Raw genomic sequence first — 22,525 nt, forward strand, 5'->3', positions numbered from 1 at the left:
GGTTTGATCCTCGACTCAGTTGGCGTTTCTGTGTGCAGTTTGCATGTTCTCCTTGCATTCGCGCGGGTTTCCTCCGGGTCCCTCCGGTTTCCCCACAGTACAAAGACATGGGGTACAGGTGAATTGGGTAGGCTAAATTGTCCGTAGTGTATGATTGTGTGTGTGTAAATGAGTTTTTGTGTGTATGCTTCCCAGAGATGGGTTGTGGCTGGAAGGGCAGCCGCTGCGTAAAAACGTGCTGGATAAGTTGGCGGTTCATATCGCTGTGGCGACTCTGGATTAATAAAGGGACTAAGCCGACAAGAAAATGAATGAATGAACGAATGAATAATTTTGATTATAATATCATTTTGACTGATAATATTTATTCTTCTGGAGAAAGTCTTATTTGTTTTATTTCGGCTAGATTATAAATATATAATATATATATAATATAATATATATAATATATATATATATAATATATAATATAATATATAAATATATTAAAGCAGTTTAAAATTTTTTTAACCATTTTAAGAACAAAATTTTTAGCGCCTTTGAGCTAAATTTTTTTGATAGTCTACAGACCAAACCATCATTACACAATAACTTGCCTCATTATCCTTACCTGCCTAGTTAACCTAATTAACCTAGTTAAGCATTTAAATGGCACTTTAAGCTGTATAGAAGTGTCTTGAAAAAGATCTAGTAAAATATTATTTACTTTCATCATGGCAAAGATAAGATAAAATAGTCACAAAATACAGAAAACTGATAATAAACTGATTTTTTTTACAGTGTTCATTCTTTGTAAAGTTGCACCAAATAGAATGACAAATTTACATAGCATTGTATTGCTATAAAAGGTCAAATGATCTAATATTTACATTATTATCATTAACCGGTGCTCCATGATATTACTTTTCATGGATTGTTAATATTACCAGTTTTGTTTTTTTTATCTTCAAATTTTAAAGCAAATTGGATTGTTTTTTCAAACAATCAAACAAGCAATCAATCAAATAAATAAAATATATTAATAAAATCAACATTCTTTATATAGTCAACAGTCGTAGCCCTATATACATTTCTGGAGATTGCGACTTATGTAGCCAGAAGTACGTATGGCTGAATTTGTCTTTAAAACAAATGCTACAGGGCGGTATGACGTCGCTACTTTTCGCGCTTACCTCTGTATGGATGGCCTTTCCTCTGTTACCAGTTTACCCAGTTAGCTCGCCAGACAGACTTGATATGCAGAGAGGAGTTGACCACGACAACAGGTTTCGAGTCTGGTGAAGAATGGTTCCGAAAAGCGGGCAAAAAACAGAAGCCCAAATATAAAACAAACAAGTGAATAAGAGGGTGAGAATGTGGTAAAATCTAAAAATGTGGTAAAAATCAAAGGGCTTTTCTTTATCTGGATTGCTTTTTAAATCTGTTGCTTGGGTTTAGAGAAGTGGGTGTGTGCTAGTCAATAGGTGCTTTTGAAAACATTATTGGTTGGGTTTAGGGAAGGAGGAGGGTGGGTCAGTCGATCGTTCATTCAGTCAGTCAGTGGCCTCTGGTGGATTTACGTGAGAACAGCAGGCACGAATGGCACCTGCAAGAGAAATTTGACATCTGAAAAAAGGAACACAGTGGCCTCTGGTGGTACCGACTGAGATGTATTTAGCACTTTCCAGAAATGTATATAGCGGTATGTTTTCAGAACAAGCCTGGGTTGCATAAAACAACACACACACCATTATTAAAAAAAATACACACACACACATATATATATATATATATATATATATATATATATATATATATATATATATATATATATATATATATATCAAAATTTGTATCTGTTAACATGTAATGCTATACAAACAAAAAAGTTCAAACTATTTTATTTTTACTAAACATAAACTGATGCATGCAAAAATATATTGCTCATAGCTGGTTCATGTTAGATAATGCATTAGGCAAGTGCGACTATTATAAATTGTTACCATTTTTCCTGTGAACTGTATTTAATAAAGCTTTTTTTATTATGATGCCCTGATGCAACCTTGCTGATATTTTTCACTTTACCCCTGTTAAATTTTAATTTCAACGTGTCACTATATGCATGCATAAAGCAATAAGTTTTGCACGCAACACTGAATAAAAGCCTCGCTGTCAACCCAGCATACTCTCCGACACACACACGCACACACATTATTAATGCTCTAGCTTTTCCTCTCACCCACAAACACCTGAAGAACAGAGTCGTGTTGAAGCACGCTAGTGCATTTAATTAAGACAAGAGCCTCTTGCCATGCAGATTAATTCCATCACAGCAGAATTGTCTTCTTAAAAGCTGTTGTTAAGTCGCTGCGAGTTTCAGACTTTGAATGAATTTCCGCGCACAGCACTAAAGCGGCTTTTTTCAGGTCTGCCCGTTTGATCGAATGCTGTACAATGGCTTTGATGAATAGGGTGAAAAGGTCAAAGCTAAGTGTTTGTTATTGGATTCGTTATACTCATTCATTTTGGTTTAGCCCCAGTGACCGCAGCTATCGGTTATTGGTCGTTTAGCAGATGTTTTCTCATCCAAAGCAGCTTACGATTCACTTTCCATGGGACGGTCTCCCTGGAGCTGTACATGAGGTTAAGTGCCTTGCTAAAGGTATAATGATGATACAAGATCTTAAGTCGTTGATCACGTTTTCACCTTTGAAGTCAATGTGATGTTAAAATTGATGCCATTGAATTTCTTAATGCATGTTTCTGGGCTTATTGTTGATGATTTCAAAGTAATCCTTTAAATCAATAACATTACATTTCATGTCAGCCTCTTTTTTTCTCTCTCTCTCATTCGGTCACCTTTACCATTTTTGTGCTTGGGGTCCTTGCCACTGCTTGCTTCTTTATACTTTTAGACAGTTTTTATTAATGTGTGAAATGTGAACAGCTTGTAGCAAAGCTTCATAACTTAATTTACATTTAACAGAGTAATTTTAGTTACCATAAGGATACTTGAGCGAGTTGTTCAAACGTGATTACATTGCTATCCTCAGATGATTTCTTAACTGCTGTTTTAAAGAAATTTCATGATAATTCCTAATTTAATTTACTTGCTAATTCATATGTTTTATGGCCTCATTTGTACATTTTAATATGATTTGCTTATTCCCCAATGAGGATTGGGTTTAGTTGTGAAGTTTGGCGTCATGCCTCCATTTCAAACTTTTCAAGTTTATACGATTTTAATCTTATAACAAATTGAACAATTTTTATATTATGAATTTATTAGCTAAAATTAAATTAGCAAATTAGCTACTTTTGAGACAATATGTAAAATAGTTATATTTATTGTAAGATTGAGTTGGTTTATTCTGTAATTAAGTGGAAATAGAGCAACAATTATGTAGATATCTATTGAAATGTTGAGTGACTGTCGCCACATTAAAAAAAAAGACTATAGTGATTATTCATTATCACAAAAAGAAGAGTAAGGAACATCAAAGAAATTGTATAAGTGGAAAACCTGCCATTTTGGTCATAATTTGTATGAGACCAGATGAATAAAACAGAAAAGAGCAATATCTCATGAAACTACAATGAAATCACTTTTGCATTCACGAGTCACCCGCTATACATAAAAGTCAAGCAATCATTCTTTAAATATTATTATGGGATTTGTAGAAACTGGCAGTTTTGGGCATGATAGTGATTGAGCTGTCACTACAAGAGACCCTATTGCATTACACAACTCAAAAAAGGTTGATCTGTTGACTGCTCCCAAGTATGAGAGTCTTTTCTTGTCATAAATAGTTGGAAATCACTCCTACATCTCCTTTGGCTAAACTTAATAAAATAAAAATCACAGTAGGAGCTTAGTGATATGACAATGCATAAATGTGCATTAAACACATATACTCAGCAGTCTACAGTCATTGTTTTTTGTCTGATTACAAACATACTCTGCAGTTTAACAGACCTTATGCCTTTCAGGGTGGTGCTGAATAAATTTATAATCTGTATATCCTGCCTTTTGTCAAAACTCATTAAAAAAAAACATAACACATTTTGCACAAATCTGTAATTGAAAGCAGACTTCTATTTACTTTCCTGTTTATTACTGTATAGCTGCTTCAAAACAGTGTATAACATGCACTATAAATACTAAAGGTTGCATAAACACTAGTCCCAACCTGTTCCCAGTAAATCAAATCAATCGCTACACTTCTTTCCCCACCAGTACAATGTCATATATTGGAGGCAAAATGGCTTGCAAATGCTTTTCCATGTTGACTGTAAATGTAAATCCTCAGCTTGCGAGTTTGGAAAGAACTGTGACCTTTAGAAACCCTCAGAAAAGCTGTGACTATATGAGAACGATTGCATCAAATCAACATTGCATCAAACCGAAGCTCCCGTTTTTGATGGAGATGAAGAGGATGAAGACTGGGGTTAGTGGGGAAACTCCCTGACTTTTACCAACTATCTCTCTCTTGGTGAATAAAACATGAGTATGGCGACATATACAGAGGTTATGTAACTCACTCCCTCTCCCAGTTAAGCTCTCCCTCCATCACTCCCTCGCTCCCTCGCTCTCATCTTCTCTCTCTCTCTCTCGTTTTTTGCTTTCACCTGCATCCCACTGTTTTAATTATTCTGTGGGAGGGCTACTTGACTGCAGAGAGAGACGTTCCTGTGTTGCACGGCAGCTTGAAAACACGTTTGTAGTGCAAATTTAGTTCAATACCTTTTCCTGAATAATCGTTGTGAATTGATGAATCATTCGTAACTGAAGATGCCTCATTGTTAAAAGCAGAATTGTCTTTGAAAGATGGCCGCCACTACTGGCAAGCTAATGAGATTTTAAGCTGGAGTCATGAAAACTTTAAGAATTGTTAATACATTTTAAATGCCAGTTGTTTCAACTGAAGTGGAAACTGAAGTCAGAAGCAAGTGAGCTATACCGTATGTCCATAACTGCAGCCGAGATATGTGTTAATAAAATATAGGCTAAATCAACAAAAGACAAAAGAGACTGATTATTTATAGATGTGTTTTGTGAGTTTAACATAATTGAAAGCAGACAAGAATTAAAATTAACCTTTTAACTTTTGTAATGTTTATTTCACTAAAGAAAAGTCACAGTAAGAGCTGTGTGATATGACATGCTACATAAACGTGAATTAAATATGATCAACATGTTCTTGTTGTCTCATTACAAAAATGTTTTCAAATTTTGTAAATTACACAGTATAACTGTAATATAAACTGAGTTTTACTGAAGGACAGTTAAGCAGTATGTTACTGTATTATAAAGCTGTATTGTGAAAATGGCTGTATGTTTTACAGTAAATATATTTAATGCTGTAAATGCATATACAGCAAGATAAATGGTGCTGTATATGTAATACAGTATTTTTGCTGTAATTAACTTACAGTAAGTTACTGGCAAACCGCTGCCAGTACATTAAAAAAAAAAAAACTGGATGAACACAAAATCTTTTTGAACACAAAGATCTACTCAATTTAATGCAACTGAGTTGGTCCAATATGATTTTATCACATAAAAGTAAATGTGTCGTACATTTCAAAGTCTCTTAGTTTTATTGAAAATTATCCTAAATAAACTAAAAGAGCCATTTTTTAGGAGTTACAGTTGATTGAGACTGATCTCAGAACTAATTTTAGGAGTTATTGCCTGACTGAGCAAAGCAGCAAACTGCATTTTTGCTAATTAAGCAGCCAAAACCCAAAGCATAGGTGTTTCTGCTAGGTGGTAATCTCCAAACTCAAAGCCTTACATAAAAAATCTTTGAGATCTTCAAACTAAAGTGAAGATCAAACTCTAACAAGTCTTTCTATTAACTTTACTTTTACTGACAACATTTCCCTCTCTTAATTCAATCCCACACAAAGCATGCTGGGAACTACAAATCCCCCAACCAGGTAGTTAGACCAACACAATTCTTTCATGTTGATCAAATACAAAATGCTTAGGTTAACGTTATGGTTTACTAATTAAAGTAGACTGAACATAAAGCAAATAAATTGGCCAAAGAAATGATAAGAATTGTGATGTTTCAGCTCATTTTAAACGGGTAGTTTGAACAAGCAGCAGTAATCTTTTTTTTTTTTTTTTTTTTTACTGTAAGTTACTGTAGAGGAAATCAATAACAATGTAGATAATTTAAAAAATACCATTGTTGCAATCTCACTAGGAAAAATTGTGACCAATCAAATGCATATCCTGGGTCATGCATATTGATGATCCTGTATGTATCGTGACAGTTGGTGGCTTGTTAAAAATTAGATTTCTTTGTCACTCATCATAGGATTTACAAGAGAATAAGGAAACCATGGTGTTTAAGGCTCACAGAACGTAACATTGGTGTATTAAACTCCTGTTATTCAGCTATGCCTTTACATCCAGATTTTAATTCTATTGCCTTTAAGATAAATTCTGAGATGCTCGTAAGAAATGTCTTGGAGTTCTTGAAAAAAAAAAATTAAGATCTTAATTTGTGCTTATTATTTTTATGGGTACAATTAAAGTATAAAATCATTACAGCTATATTTTAACCAAATCTTTTTTTTGGCCAATTTTAAAGTAACCAAGTTTTTCCAAGTGTTTTTTTTTTTTTAAATAAAGTGCATAGGATGTTAATGACATTAACCATCGAAAAGATTATTAGACAGCTAATAAGGTATGGATGACAAGAAAGACATAAAACTCCATTAGGCAAAAGCTGTAGACAACCCATAGTATTTCCATCAGGAAGACAACCATCTAACAAGCAAATATGCTAGTTTAAATAACTAAAACATTGTAGCTATACAGTTTATATTACATGCTGCATATCTTTAATGTTTAATATCTGAAAAGACAATATTTTATTAGATACTGCATCTTAGCCTTTTGCTCTGCAGCTATTGAAGTCATTTAAGTTAACAGTCTTTTCAACTATATTAATTCTTCTAAAGTTTCGTCTAAAGAACAAGCTTGAGGAGGGGGAAAGATAAAAACATTCCTATAAAAATGTGTTCTTAATATTATTAACAATATTCTAAAATCAAAAACGAGGGAAATTGGAAGAAGGCTTTGTGAATCTGTCCCCTTTGTGAGCCTGGACCAATATGAAAACAAACTGGATCATGTATTCATTTAAAATGTTTGATCAGGCTGGATTACAAAAAAGAAACGCAGCCATTGAACAGCAGAGACAACAAACATTTCCTGTTTAATGAGAAATGCATGTTAACAGAGTTCAAGTGTGTTTACATGGACACTTTTTAACCTTATTATGCTGGCAATGCATGCTATCACATGTACTGGTTAACACATATTATTGAGATAAGTTCCTAAATTGCTAAATCATAATGCAATTGACAACGCTCATTACCTAGATTTCATACAGTAAACACCTTTTTCTGCAGATTTAAATGCATGCACCTAATAATGTGACAGAAAAGGAGTTATTCACATGGGTTTAAACACAGTATTCAGCCAGAATGAGTAATTCACAGAAGGGAGTTCAAATATATTGCATGTACTGACTCCTGTTTGATTGAAGAACATTTAAGCATCCTGCACCTGTAGAACTGCAAGTTTGGAATTTCCTTTGTGTATGTGTGTGTGTGTGTGTGTGTGTGTGTGTGTGTGTGTGTGGTTGGGGGGGGGGGGGGGGGGGGTGCTTGATTTGATATGAAAACTTGCTTAGCATATGGAATATTAAAATACCAAATTTTTCATGTAAACATAATTTTCTTGGGTTACTGGTTTCAGTGTACTGTAAATTACATAATCATGTTTAATCAGGTACCTTGATGTTTGGTCGTTTTCAGCACATTGGTGTATGTGAAGACATTTTTTATATATATTGTTACTTGTGAGTACAACACCTCTGTCCAGATCTTTGTGTTCCAGCTCTTGGTTTTGATATTGTTTACTGTTGTTTTTCTTGCCGTCGTGGTTTAGCATGTTAGGCTCTGAATATATGAATCAAATCATGGCTAAGAGCAGTCATTTACCAGGCTCTCCTGCAACAGTATTCAATTATTCTTTCCCTACAAAATGATTAGATTCTCTTGTCTGCTTGTAAATCTGTAGTGGTGAAAAACAACAACAACAACATCAACTATGTGATTGTTTTGGTGTCATGTTGAGGGAGCTACTTTGAAACTATAGCATTTCTAACCACAAATGATCCAGTGATTTAAGTACAATACACTCAATGCAAGTTATTAAGAAAAAGTAGATAAGGGCACCGTGTACAATTTTTTTTTATAAAAAAAGTATATTTATCTCATACTAAACCAATGCCAAGCCATACAAAAACATTATGTGATAAATACCTATATTTAGGTTATGATTTTTAATAATTTTAAGCTTTCTCTTTAAGTAATTTACCTCACAAATGCCTTTAGCAATTCTGCAGTGATCTAAATCATGATATGCCATCAACCATTTCAACAGATTCCATGAGAATGAGTTTGAGTCCATTCATTCAGGTGCCATTTACAATACACTCTCAGAGCTGTCACTGGGGTGCTACCTTTTTTAAAAGGTACACAGTTATACCTAAAAGGTTCTTATTAACACCACAATGGTACATATTACCTAAAAAGTACAAATGTTTATCTTTGGATGTTTTAGGTATTGATATATCTTTTTGAAGTACCAGTATGAAGTACAAATGTCTTCCTTTTATGAGGGTACAACCTAAGTGACAGTTCGTGTACCTTTATTTCTGAGAGTGTGTGTTTTTGTTTTGCTTTTTTATGACACAAATGTAAATACTGCTCAACCAGACTGCCATTTTTATTGCATTTTGAAAAACAACTTCTATCCACTCCACACAGCCTAATGCATGATGCTCACTTGACATGCACATATTTTTCCAGCATCTGTACTTGTAGTCTACCACTCGTGTCATATGTTAGTGGCTTAACAAATCAGGGAATGATATACAATAATCCAGAAGCCAATTAAAAAATGATTATGGAAAACGATGCTTCCATTTTCAAAACTTGCCTTTCATTCAATATGTACTGTATTGAAACAGAGCACATAGTTTCCAAATGATAGCGGTTGATGATTTTTCGTTGATCAAAGTTTAGTGTAGTGTAGTGTGGATGCCAGCCATAACCCTAACAAAGCATTTAAAAACTATTTATAGTGCATTCATGAACAAATATTTGATATGACTTCAGAAGACCTAGGCTTTACACGCCAACGATAAAGCCAAAGAAGGAGAAGATTCTCATTTTGAAAGAGATGCACATCACTACAATTTTTTCAAAATGATTCGAGTTTAAATGGTCAAAAATGCTATCCTACATATGTTAAGCCAGTATTTGGAGCTGTAGCCTTGTAAGTAAACAGGACTTGTAGAAAAGTAATGATGTGGCATCCATGTATAATGTTTCCTTTGTGTAAGATCACTTTTGATTGTAATGTTAAGTAAATCTAAAATCTAAAAATCTAAAAGATTAGGAAACACTACCACAACAGCAACAACACTACCATGAACTCCACCATCGCGGATTTACTTAAAAAATGACTGTGGCCTGTGAAAAAACATAGGCCTACATGTTTGGTTGTGTGGGCCGTGGTTAAAAAAAAAAAGGTTGAAAACCACTGCCTTAGAATATTGCAAGAGTCAAACCGATTGACTAAAATCAGACAAAACCAAAGCTTCTGAAAAAGAGAGGCTGAATGAGATTACTGCCTCAGTTTAGAGTACTTGACTACAAAACTGCACTGTAAGTTTGTTTGCTTCAGACTCTTGAAAAAAGCAATGGGTCATCTAGATGCATTCAGTGGTCAGTTCAGTTATTACTCCTTGTGGTACTTTTATTTATTAAGAGTATTTATTTTGAGGTGTTTCCATTCTAATACCATGCAATTAGCTAAAAAATGCAGTAAAGATGATGTTAACTTTGACTTTTCACCTGCTGTTTTATGCATCCTGTAAATCAGATGTGAAAGGAAAAAAGAAGTCAGAATTGCAAGATATAAACAAAATTGCAAGAATCCTAGCTCTCTATCTACACTGTAAAACGTTTACATAAATTAGCAGTGTTTGGTTTTTACGTAAATGAACAGTTTCTCCATTTATGTATGCTTTTGAATTGCATTATGGGATCTTGATCTTTTCTCCAACAACTTTTAACCTTGAAAAGTACAAAAAAAAATACAGTACAAAAACATTGCCAGTACATTTTCTATTATTTTACAGACTAATTTCTCTATGCAGTATTTATTATACATAATATTAATATTAACTATTAAATATCAACTGTTAAAATGTCAATAAATCACTTTATCTTTTTTACTATCTATCCATCCATCAGTCTGTCTGTCTGTCTGTCTGTCTGTCTATCTATCTATCTATCTATCCATCCATCCATCCATCCATCAAAAACGGCCAATACTCAAATTATTACTGTAAGTAAAACTTTTTGGAAATAGCTATGTAGTTAGTCTTAATTGCTTAGACCTGTCTGTCTGTCTGTCTGTCTGTCAAAAACAGCCAATACTCAAACTATTACTAGAATTTAAAACTTTTAGAAAAACCTATGTAGTCAGTCTTAATTGCTTAGCTTTAGTTAACTAATCCCAAACACTGCTATTATGTAATAATCTTAAAATAAAAAGACTTATACACAGACTCTTATATAGCAATAATAATACCTTTTTTATTAGAAACCACAATTTTAAAGCTTTCAAAGAGCATCTTGTGCTAGAACAAGAACAGTCTGTACTAATGAGTTCACTTGTTAACCTTTTCGTTTGATTCATCAATTATCATCACGCTTTCTTGCCATTCTTTTGTATATGCTTTTGAATTTGTTCTCAAACCTTCAGACCTCAGTCTACAGTACATTCTTGCTTCTGCAAGTTAGAGTGCTTTGCGTCATGGATTGAGATATTATCATGCCAGCTATCAGACTTGACACCATACCTGGCACAACTTACCCATGAAGTGCTCAGGGGCGAAGCTAAATAACAAATATCTAGCAACAAGACAAAGAAAAACAGCAAATCAGCTGAGCTGTAGTAAATCATTTTCAACAGCATATGAGCAGCGGTGTGTCTGCCGTCATGCTTTAAACCCTGTTTGGCTTCTGATTGCTTTTGTACAGTACTTGCTTCTTGTTTTCAAAGCCATAGTTGCACATATATCAGTGAATATTCAGGAAACGTTTTAATGCCTGTGAGCCGTGTAAACCCTCAAGGCCTGTGATGAAAAAAAAAAAAAAAAGAAAACAGAAGACAGGAGCGTTTGGAACGTCATGAAAGAAAGAGTAAAAGAAAAAAGAAAACAATTCGGTTTGTTGGGAATGTGCTTGGCACTTCAGCCAAATACTGCCTTGTGTGACACCTACCGAGAAATTATGCCTGGGGAAAGAAACACTGCCAAATCTGTGCAGAAAAAAATGTATATGAAAAAAAAGAGAAGAAAAAACTTGGTAAGATGCCATGCCATGCCTTCCACCAAACAAAAATGTGAACAAACATTAGATTTTAATCAGATTTGGAGAACGGTGAAGCTTCGACGTTGGCCGGCTTATTTCGCAAACAGCGCGTCAAGTGACTGAACGAAGAGAGAATGTGTTTGTTTGGTATTTCACAAGATATTAGCATACTAACTGCAGAGCTGCCAGCGGGGAGACTACCCAGACATCTCTGCCACTGAATAATGAATATTTTGTTAAATGTGTATGTGTAGTTTATTTGTATGCATATCTCAGGACGTATTCCTCTCCAGCAGCTCCGGTGCCTTAGTCAAAGCCCCATCTCAATTAGCATCTTCAGGTTTACTCTCACACTGTAGCAAATATCATCTGCTAGGCTTCTGTTTGCTTGGAAATGGGATTTCATTTCATTTGATGGTCTCTCATCTTTTCTGTTTTCAATCTGAGATGCTGTGACCTATTGGTGCCTGCTTAAAAGAGCAATTGAGATTATAATGCTGGAGGGTTTATAGTTTAAGCTTCTTTTATACTTGTGGAGTGTTTTGTTTAGATGCAGCATACTGTAACATTATACAGTGTTTGCGTTTTTTTTTTTTTTTTTGACATTAAAGCTGCTTGACCAAGAAAGTTAAAATATTTATACTGCTTTAAACAATATTCCAGATTCAGAACAAGTTAAATCAACAGCACTTGTGGTATAATGTTGATTATCGCAGAATGCAATTGTTTTTTATTATTCTTTCCAATAGCCTTCAATGACAGTTCATGTTTTTACTAAGGCTGTTTATTATTTTTATATTTTTAATATTTCTATTTATTATTTGCAATAAATTTGTTAGTGTCATGTGATTGTCATGCACATTTTGTTAGGGAAACATGGTTGTGTTTTGAGTACTAAATCTCCTCCCATTGCTTTTTCTAGCAGCAGTGTAATAGTACAACAGGCTAACACATTTTCATCAATATGTACCAAATTTAGTCAAGCTCTTGTCAATTCAAGATCGTAGCAATAACCACATATATAGATTGAAATTAAAAGCTCTTTACAATCCACTGCAAACACACATTCAGATTTGGCTTCATTCTTCTATTGAACACCCACATCTTACAACCCAGTCAATTCCAGACAGATAAATTAAATAGTTTGTGAATTTAGTTTCATGTTCTATGCTTTAACCCAGCACTTTGAGAGAATGGTGATCGAATACACTAAAGTTATACACTGAAATTAAAGGAAAGAGCTTAGACGAATGGCAAAAAAGTGACATTTAAAAACACATAAAAACCATTCAGCCAAGAAAGTGACAAATGAAACATAACTGGGGCTTTAAGAAATGAAATGAGATCCTAACTTATATATGCAAGGTTTAGCTTGAGACCTGCAAAGGGATCCTTTTTTAAAATGGATAGTTTCTTTCTTCTGTTAAGCCTGTACATTATTTTTCACAGTATTTGTTTTTCATACTATGCAGGTCAAAAATTATAGATTTTTTAGCTTTCTTCAAAATACCATCGTTGGTGTTCAATAGAAGAAAGAAACTCATAAAGCTTTGGAACCACATGAGGACAAGTAAAACGTTTCACCTGGTCAAGTTCACCACACTGCAAAACCCAATAAGGTAACTCGAACCATTTTAGGAAACCGATTTAAGTTCAAAAACTAATCCTGAACCTAATCCATTTGAGTAAACGAAGCAATTTGAGATGAGTAAAGCCCAATAAATGAAGAGAACTCAAACAAACCATTTGAAACAAAGAATCTCTCCAAGTTGAGTTGACTCACGTTTTCAAGGCATCTGGTAAACTTTAGTTTGTTTAATCAAGTGAAATTTTTTACGGTGTAAATTCTGAGTACATTTTCATTTTTGGGTGCCTTTAACCAGGTCTGTTCAGATGGATTGACCCGTTACTAGCTTTCTAATAGTGTTAAACCACTATTTATTATTTTGGTGACCTTCAACAACCGTGGCCATACATTTTCATTACCCTCTGCTTTTGATTTTGTCACCTGAACGGTGACACTCTGATTAATGGGTGGTGTTTTTCATTCACTTAAAATTACCCCGTGTGACTTCTGTTAAGCCTTTCATTTCCTTGCTTTTACTTAAAAACCAGCTGTGAACACATGTTTGGCATTTGGGCGCATTGATTTCAAACACATCAAGTTGTAATTAATTGTGGCATCGATTGACTGGACTCCGGCTTTTCAGGAGTGAGATTGATCCAGGTCAATCACAGCGATGGGTGTTTTTGTGTGAGTCACATTTAAACTGAAAGCCCCCTGTGGGTGTGTATTAAGGTAGAGCGTTCTACATTAGGCTTCTCCAAATCCCTTTCATCTTCAAAATGTAGTCCCATTAAATCATATGCATACATGGGTGAGTCGACCAAAGTAATCAACATGCAGCGATTGGTTTTCTCATCTGAGCCTCACGCTGCACATCAAAGCCTTCAGGACTCACTACAATGAGCTTTTTGATCTCACCACTCAAATTTAGAGCCCTCGTGTGCGAGTTCATGTCCCCTTGTGTGCCCATGAAGGTAAAACTCGTATGCACATACACAAGCACACGCATTTGTTTAACATTGAGATGCATTTTTTTACTTAACCTCTGAAAGTTAATAAGACCTTGTTTACTTAAACAGCCATATGCATGGTTAATCAGTTCTCACTGTTGTTACAAAGACAAATTCTGTATCAGTTGACTTTAAAATATATAAGCTATACCTCCTCCACAACTGTCTGTCAAAGAGAACAACTTAAAGGACAGACGAATGGATTGATGAATGGACAAACTGAGTTACAATTGTATGGATAGTTAGTAGAAAAATTGGATAAATGAATGAATGAATGAATGAATGAATGAATGAATGAATGAATGAATGAATGAATGAATGAATGAACAGACTGAAAAGTTGAAAATGAACAGAATGAACAAATGAGTGAACAAATAAATGAACGAACATATGAACAAATGAACGAACGAACGAACGAACGAAGGAATGAATGAGGGTATGGATGGATCTATGCATGGATGGACAGATGGAAGGATGGCCGACTGGATTGACAGATGAAGATTGGATAGATGGATGTACTGACAGATGGAAGGATGGACGGATAGATGGATGGACAGACGGACAGATGGATGGATGGATGGATGGATGGATGGAGGAATGGATAGATTAATAGAAGGAAGGACAGATGGATGGATGGAGGACTGGATGGATTGACAGGTGGAAGGATGGATGTATGGATGGATGAATGAACAAACGGATGGATTGACAAATAGATAGACAACCGGATGGATGGATACATCTATTGTCCATCTATCCATCAGTTCTTCTGTCAATCCATCTGTCTGTTTATCCATCCACCTGTCCTTCCATATATCCATCTATTCATACATCTATCTGTCAATCCATCCGTCTGTTCATCCCTCCATACATCCATTCATCTGTCTGTCCTTCCTTTCATCTGTCAATCCATTGAATGATTGAATAGGGTATGAATAGATGGATGTACGCATGGATGGACAGATGGATGAAAGGATGGACAGACAGACAGATGGAAGGACGAACAGAAGGATGGATGAATTGACGGATGAATGGATGTATGGATGGATAGAGGGACAGAAAAATGGATTAACAGATGGATAGATGGTCAGATAGACAAATGGATGGATGGATCACATGCTCAGCTGTCAGCATAAATTGGCTTTTTTTCTTTCATCCTTCCATCTGTCAATCCTTCGGTCCATCCCTTCGTTCATCCATCCATCTGTGCATCCATCCATCCATCTATCCATCCATCCATCCATCCATTCATGAATGGGACAATTGCACTGATCAACACAATTGTTATGAGGATTATATTCAATAGAGTCCTAATATGCAATCATTTCTATGTGATAGTACAAGGTTGTCCATTCAAGTACCTCCTTTACAACAACTGTGAAATAACTGAAATATAATATATGATTTTGTCAAGCACTGGTAAATATAAATAAAGTCTGTAGCAATGATGGCATAATAGCCTGACTAAAAACCAAAGAATCTCTTCACAATCCACTGCAAACTCGCATTCAGATTTGACTTCATTCTACTATTGAACACCCACATCTCACAACCCAGTCAATGCCTGGCAGGTGAAATGAAATAGGTTGCAAATGCAGTTACATGTTGACTTCTAACCCAGCACTTTGAAAAAAAAAGGTGAGTGAATATACCCAAGTTGTTCAATGAAATTTTATATGGAGGTATTTTATGAAGGTATATACTAAAGATGACATTTAAACTTGAGAATTATCAAGACATTGAAGACTATCCAGCCAAGGTGACAAATAAAACATAACAGGGGCTTATAGAAGAGAAATAAGAACAAGGTTGTCGTTGTATTATACTGGCTTAATATGAAGCAATCTACAGCTATTGATCAATTGATTTCATTTTCAATTTCTTTTTTAAATAGCATGCATGCATACATACATACATACATACATACATACATACATACATACATACATACATACATACATACATACATACATACATACATACATACATACATACATACAAACAATCAAGCCTGGAATTATGCATACCCCAGGCAAATTCTGACTTAGTCACTTTTATTCATCCTGCAATTTGATTGATTGATTGATTGATTGATTGATTGATTGATTATGAATCAGAGATATTCTCTCAAAAGATATACTCTCAAAAGATAAGAATGAACAAGAGGCATACATGTAGGAAAAAAAATTCTCAGTTTTTACTTACATTTATGAAACTATTCATACCTTTCTGAATAATAAATAGAAAAGGCTTTATTGGCTATTACAGCAATCAAACGTTTGCTATAATTGCAGACCAGGATGTCCACTGGTGTTTTTTCCCCATTCACCTTGACCAACCAACTCTTTCTGGATGGCGGGTCTTCTTGATATTCCTTTGATATTTAGCTACCGCCATAAATTCTCAATTGAATTTAGGTCTGGACTCTGGCTGGGCCACTGCAAAACATTAACATTTTTGACTGCTAATCATTTCTTCAACCCATTTGCTGTTTGCTTTTGGTCATTGTTATGCTAAAATGTCCACTGATGCCCAAGGTCAAGTTCCTCTGCAGACTGCCTGACGTTGTTGTTGAGAAATTTGATTTATTGCTTCTTTTTTATGGTGCCATTTAGTGTGATTACGTTCCCTGGTTCCACTGGCTGAAAAACACCCCTCAAAAACATTAGGGTCCCACAAACAGTGGTCCCTCGTTATTCACAGGAGTTACATTATAAAAAATACCCACAATAGGTGAAAGTATTCAGCTTTAATTTTTTACAGTTATTGGGTTTTAAGGTTATAAATCCCTCACTACACACTTTATACACTTTTCTCAGACAGGCATTAATATTTTCATGGTTTTCTCTTTTGCTTAAACATTCTCAAAGCTCAAACCTTCATAGAAAAATAAGTCCAGTATTATAGAATGAAACCAAAGATCAAAGCCATTTGATCTTCATTTATTTTTTCCATAAAGGCACCCTACAGCTGCATAACTTCTACCTTTCTTGATATGTCCAGAAGTTCAACTTTTTGTGCGATGGTTAGCATCTTCCTCTATCTTTTGGGTGCTATCACAGGTGCCTTTGATGGGCAGAACGTTTAGTCAACATTGTGAGGAGAAAACTTGCAAACACACAGTACAGCACAGAGTCACACTGCTAGCGATTAAAGATTTGTGTAAATTTGGTAAGCTGAATGCATTCTGTACTGTACAGGAGACACGGCACAGAGGAGATTGATTGACAATGGTCTACAGCCAGTCAGGATGCAGAACATAATGCGCAGTAAAAAAAAAAAAACATGTCAAATTGCACTAAAAAAATCTGGGAAACTGCCACAAAAAGTGAATCACGTTATAGTGAGGGACCATTGTATGTCACACATAAAAAAAGTGTCACACTCCGTGTGTTCCAAAATGTATTAAATATCTAATGAATCTGATGTACAATATTTACTTATTCATGACCTCAGGAGCTAGGGAGCAGATTGAGATGCATCTGAGGCCTTGTTCAGACCTGATATTAAGATGCATTTTTCTCTAAATCAATCTCATATCTTACATCTTTACCTAAAGTCAATTGTGTTATTAACTCCAACTCTCCTTCATTCATTCTCGCCATTCGACCAATTGTTTACCAATAATCAAATAAAATTGACTGATTGAAGTCGATGCTGAGCATTAAAAGGTACAGATAAAGATGAGCGCACACATATGAATCGCATTGATTTATTACATAACTGTCATTGTGACATTTCACAATATCACTGTGTTTATACCTTTGATTCTCTCCAAAGGGCACTCAGATCCATCACCACAGCAACACCGTGCTAAAGGAAACCAACCTTTGCTACTTTGTTCTTTACCCATAATCCCTGGTATAGTAGCCCACGCAAGGTTTGACACAACTTTATAGGCAGACTGAACTTTTAGTGAGAAAATGAAAGCGATGTACCTGCATGTACAGGAAGGACTTCATGTTTAGAGCTTGTGTTTTTTCTTTACTGCGTCATTCAGCTTTTAGAGTCCAGCTGAGCTCTGCTTCTTTCTCAAAAGCGCTTCAGCTCATAACACTGGACCAGCTGTGCATTTATTTCACACACAAGTGAAGACTGTCTGATTTAAAAGCCAAACGCAGATGTGATTCAACTGTTTGAGTATCTTATTGATTCCAGAATTTCATAGTCTCGATTCCACGTCTCAGGAGAGAGCAAACGTGGAGTTAAAAAAAGAAAAAGCAAGTAAGCAGTGAAGTATAATCGTCCTGTTACTGATATTTTGTAGCATCCCCCTGTGGGTTGGTCAATAGCTGCTTTTCTATTGATTTCAGTCAGGCTAATGTTTGTATTTTATAATGCTGCTCTTATGGGAAAGCACCACCCGGGATTGACTAAAACATGAATTGCTTTTGGTATTTATAGTTCTTTCAACAATACAGAACATGGTAAAAAATATGTAGCTGAAGGCCTATCTGGAAAAACAGCGATTACATTAATAAACTGTGTTTAGTGCAAGCTGGCTTTTTTTCTTTGTCGCAAACACAGGGTTTTATGTTTCTTATAATATGTCTCATATATTTGTATTTGCGAGCCTTATCCGAGGATAATGGAAAACCAGACGCTCGCTTTGTGACTGCTGCTGAATTATGAGGCCTCTGAATTCATAACTTCAGCCCGATTTATTTCTCTGCTTGAGATGATCCCCACTTTTCTCACAAGAGATGTCTGGGTCATATTTCACTGACAAATAAAAAGGAAAAATAATCTGCATTATTTACATGACAGCTGAGCATATATGACGATTTATTTATAAAGTGACCAAAGACTTTTTGAACAGTATTGTAAATATTCACACATGCTCACAGACACTTCAGGTTTTCTATCCATATACTATTTCAATATATTAGCAGTGTGCTTGGGATTATCACACTAATAGTTAAAACCATTCCCTGTAAGGTGTTTAAATACATACCACCTTCGTGTATTTATTAAGAAATACTTTTTGTATATTTACAATAACAGTTGCACATTAAATTGATCAAAAGTTTGAGCAACCAATCAGTGTTTTTTGCTTTCTCTTTTTTCTTTCTCTTTTCTAATATTTAAAACATTACAATTTTATTAAATAAATACATATATTCAACCCGAAGATTGGAGGACAGACAGGGATTCGAAGAGCAGCATTTACAGTGGATCTGAGGATTTTCAGTCCATGATATTGTAGTGATATTACTGTAAACTTAGTAACATTTTCACTAAGGTATGCATTTAAAAACTGAAAGACTACTGCTGACGATACTAACTAACTTTGCCATCTGAATAAACATAAACAAAGAACACTGACTGGATGCTTACCAAATTCAGGACAGGACAATCAACATGATCTGGAACCATGTCTTTTTTTTTTTTAAACAAGAAGAGTGGCAAATCCAGATTTCACCATTTCCAGATTTGAAAAGCTCTCAGGTAAAAAAAAAAGTTCCTTACAAACATATTTTTTGTCGCAGACCACCATGTTAGCAGACCACTGTAATGCACAAGTGGGTCCAAATGCGAGCTGTGCTCTCATTGTGGGAAATTGAAAATAAAACTGTCGTTGCGGCACGTTTATAAACACAACACTGATGACCCATTTCTTCTTCTACTTGTTTAAATTATGGTTGGCAACACAATGTAGCGTCTCTCTGAACACTGTAACAGGTAAAAGGAGTCTTCGCAACTATATGCATATTAATGAAGTTGGATCTCGTTTCATAAAAGAGCAGGCTGATTGGTTCAAACTTTCTCATGAATTAATGAACAGATTTGCTGAAAACTCAATGACGTCACTTTGTACTGGCCAGTACAGACAGCCCCTCTCCATACTGGAATTTCTACAATGATCGCAGTGAAGTTGCTTCAAAATTTTGTTTTAAACTGGAAGAAGGAATTTGCTCTGAACAACCCAAAAACTCATATTCATACAAATTTGTACGAGGTCAGTCGTACGAAGTTGTACGATTTTAAAAAGAAGACGTGGCACCTAACCCCACGCCTAAACCCAACCATCATTGAGGGATGAGCAAATCGTACTAAAATGTACAAATTAGATTGTACGAGTTTGTACGAATTAGCCACTAAATGAAAAAGTTACGAATTGCCATGAGATTGTGTTGGTATTTCGTGATCCTTTAAATGTGTCCTTGCTACAGCACTGCTTTTAATTTAACTATGGCGTAATATTAATTAACTACATGATCCTACTATATGGTTAGGATTAGTGCTAGTAGCATGTAATTATGCATAATTAATGTTAATTACAATAGTAAGAACATGGGACTTTTGTTACCTTGTGCTCTCTCTTTTCTCCCTTGTCAGTCTTTCGTTCTCTCGTTCTCTGCATTCCTCCATCGTTCTCCAGCTTTGGTCAAACAGTAACTACAGCAGCAGGGAGCAGCGGTGATGGCGGTGTTGATGAAGGTCTTTTGGAAAGAGTTCGGCAGACACAGCCTCTGATTTACATGACAGGGGCTGTAAATGGCGCTCTAATTTGCATGCTGATGTATGTCCGGCAGCAGATATATGTCATCACCCTGCCAACATCTTCAGACTGCCTCAAAAAAAGAAAACTCTTGATGCAAGCATGCCTTAAAACTTTCCGCACAAATCCACTTTAAAGCAGACATATCATGAAAATCTGGCTTTTTCCATGTTTAAGAGCTATAATCGGGTTCCTGGTACATTTATCAGCCCAGAAAATGTGGAAAAGAAAAACCCAGTAACTTTGTTTCGATAAGCCTTTTTCCACTAAGATTTTATTCCCATGCAACATTATATATTACAGCCTTAAGCACACCAGAGCGTTTATGGTTTGTGCTTATCGCCAGAGTTTTACTAGACATTTTTCAACATTTATGGCTAAGCAACTTTGATGAACCGAGTGAACATGCAAAATCAATCCCTGGCATTAAATGGAGCTTAAAGAAAAACAGAAATACCCCAGTACACAAGGTGGCGCCGCACAATATTACACTTCTAACACTGGCTTATTACACAGTAGTAGTAATCACACTCATGCCTTTTCTTAGATTATCTTTTAACTTCCTTCAACAGAGCACACAAACACCTGGTCAAAAGGTTGCGAAAAAAGTTACAAACCATAAAAAGAGTGAAATGAAAATCACCATTGAATCCTATTTAATCTGCAATTCCTGTGCTTGGCCCGCCTGATCTCACAAAAAAATAAATAAATAAAATACAAATAAAATAAATAAAAAAAAAGTGATTATTTTACGTCTTGTCAGTTTAGTGGTTAATTTGTAGGAATTCATAAAATTTAGTCTTACAAAAATGTACAGTTTTTAAAAGGAGGCATGGCACTGAACACAACACCTAAAATTAACTGTCACTGGGGGTGAGCCAATTGAACGAATGAGATTGTAAAATTCATACAAATTAACCATTACCTCAAAAGCTGCCTTGATATAGCGCTGGCTTGGTTTGACCATTTTGTGCTTGTGCACCACTAAGTCATGTTGTACTGTAGCTACAGCAGCTCAAGGCAAGTGAACAAATGTGCCAATTCTTTGATCCACCAGTTTTAAACATGGTGTGTCAAACCAAATAATTTTAAAGGAACAATAGTTTTTCTTTTTTTTATTTGATGATGTTGTTTTACGTACAATATGCACACTCAAATTAGCGTTCCTTGTTTATTTATGAGGCATTAAACATCTGCAATAATCGTGCATGAAAATCATCCCGGTGTGTACAAGCCTTTAATCTGCATGTTTCTACCCACGATGCAACAGCTTCAGATGTGAGGGTCAGTCCAATGCTTTGAATTACAAAGCTTTATTGTTGCTCTTGTTCTGTTTAATGTGCCTTTAAGTTTCACTTTTTGTACATTTAAGGTACTATGAGGTACATATTTGTACTTTTTAGGCATTAATATGTTCCTTTAAGGACCTGTTGGGTATGGAACATAAAAGTTCCCTTTGAAAAGGTACCGCCCCAGTGACAGATTTTGTACCTTTATTTCTGAGAGTGTACGCACCTTGATCCATTAGGAACTACATTTTGCTTCTCTGTATACTGTGGAAAAACGACAGTAAAAAGTTAAGTTGACTATGTGGCTTTATTTTTTTTAAGGTAGCATTGTCTTTGTCTGCATTCACAGACACCAAAGCTGTAATTAGATTTATCCTAAAAATGCACACCATCAGTGAAATTCATAATTACATAAATACATTTATTACGCCAAGTATAATACTTTTCTGTAATAATAAGAGATTTTACTAATAGATGGTGTGATGTTTATCTGCAAAGACTGGCACAGCAGAACAGATACCTAATAGTTTAATTGAATCAACTTTATTCTATAACAACTACATACTGTAAATGTATCTACTGACCATTCAGAAACATACTGGCTCAGTCTAGACGGTTTGAACATGTGAGTCTTTTATCTGCTGCTGGTCATTTTTGCCATTTGGCTGCATGAGATCTACTTTTTTGTTGTTTCTTGAGTCTCACG

General features: G+C 35.2%; 1 long non-coding RNA gene across 3 annotated transcripts in view; it reads right to left on the minus strand.

Annotated features, from left to right (window-relative positions):
* LOC147844702 (uncharacterized) overlaps positions 1-22,525 on the minus strand; it is a 102,271-nt gene that overhangs the window by 49,407 nt on the left and 30,339 nt on the right. Inside the window, exons 4-5 of one of the 3 annotated variants that reach the window (XR_015483109.1) lie at positions 22,046-22,083; positions 20,339-20,599 (exon numbers count right to left, since the gene is read on the minus strand). The exons of the other annotated variants lie outside the window; for them this stretch is intronic. This is a non-coding gene — a long non-coding RNA (uncharacterized LOC147844702). The remainder of the gene's footprint in view (positions 1-20,338; positions 20,600-22,045; positions 22,084-22,525) is intronic. 3 annotated transcript variants of the gene reach the window in all.

The sequence above is a fragment of the Danio rerio genome, chromosome 4, assembly GCF_052040795.2.
Source record: "Danio rerio strain M-AB ecotype USA chromosome 4, GRCz13ab, whole genome shotgun sequence".
NCBI lineage: Eukaryota > Metazoa > Chordata > Actinopteri > Cypriniformes > Danionidae > Danio > Danio rerio.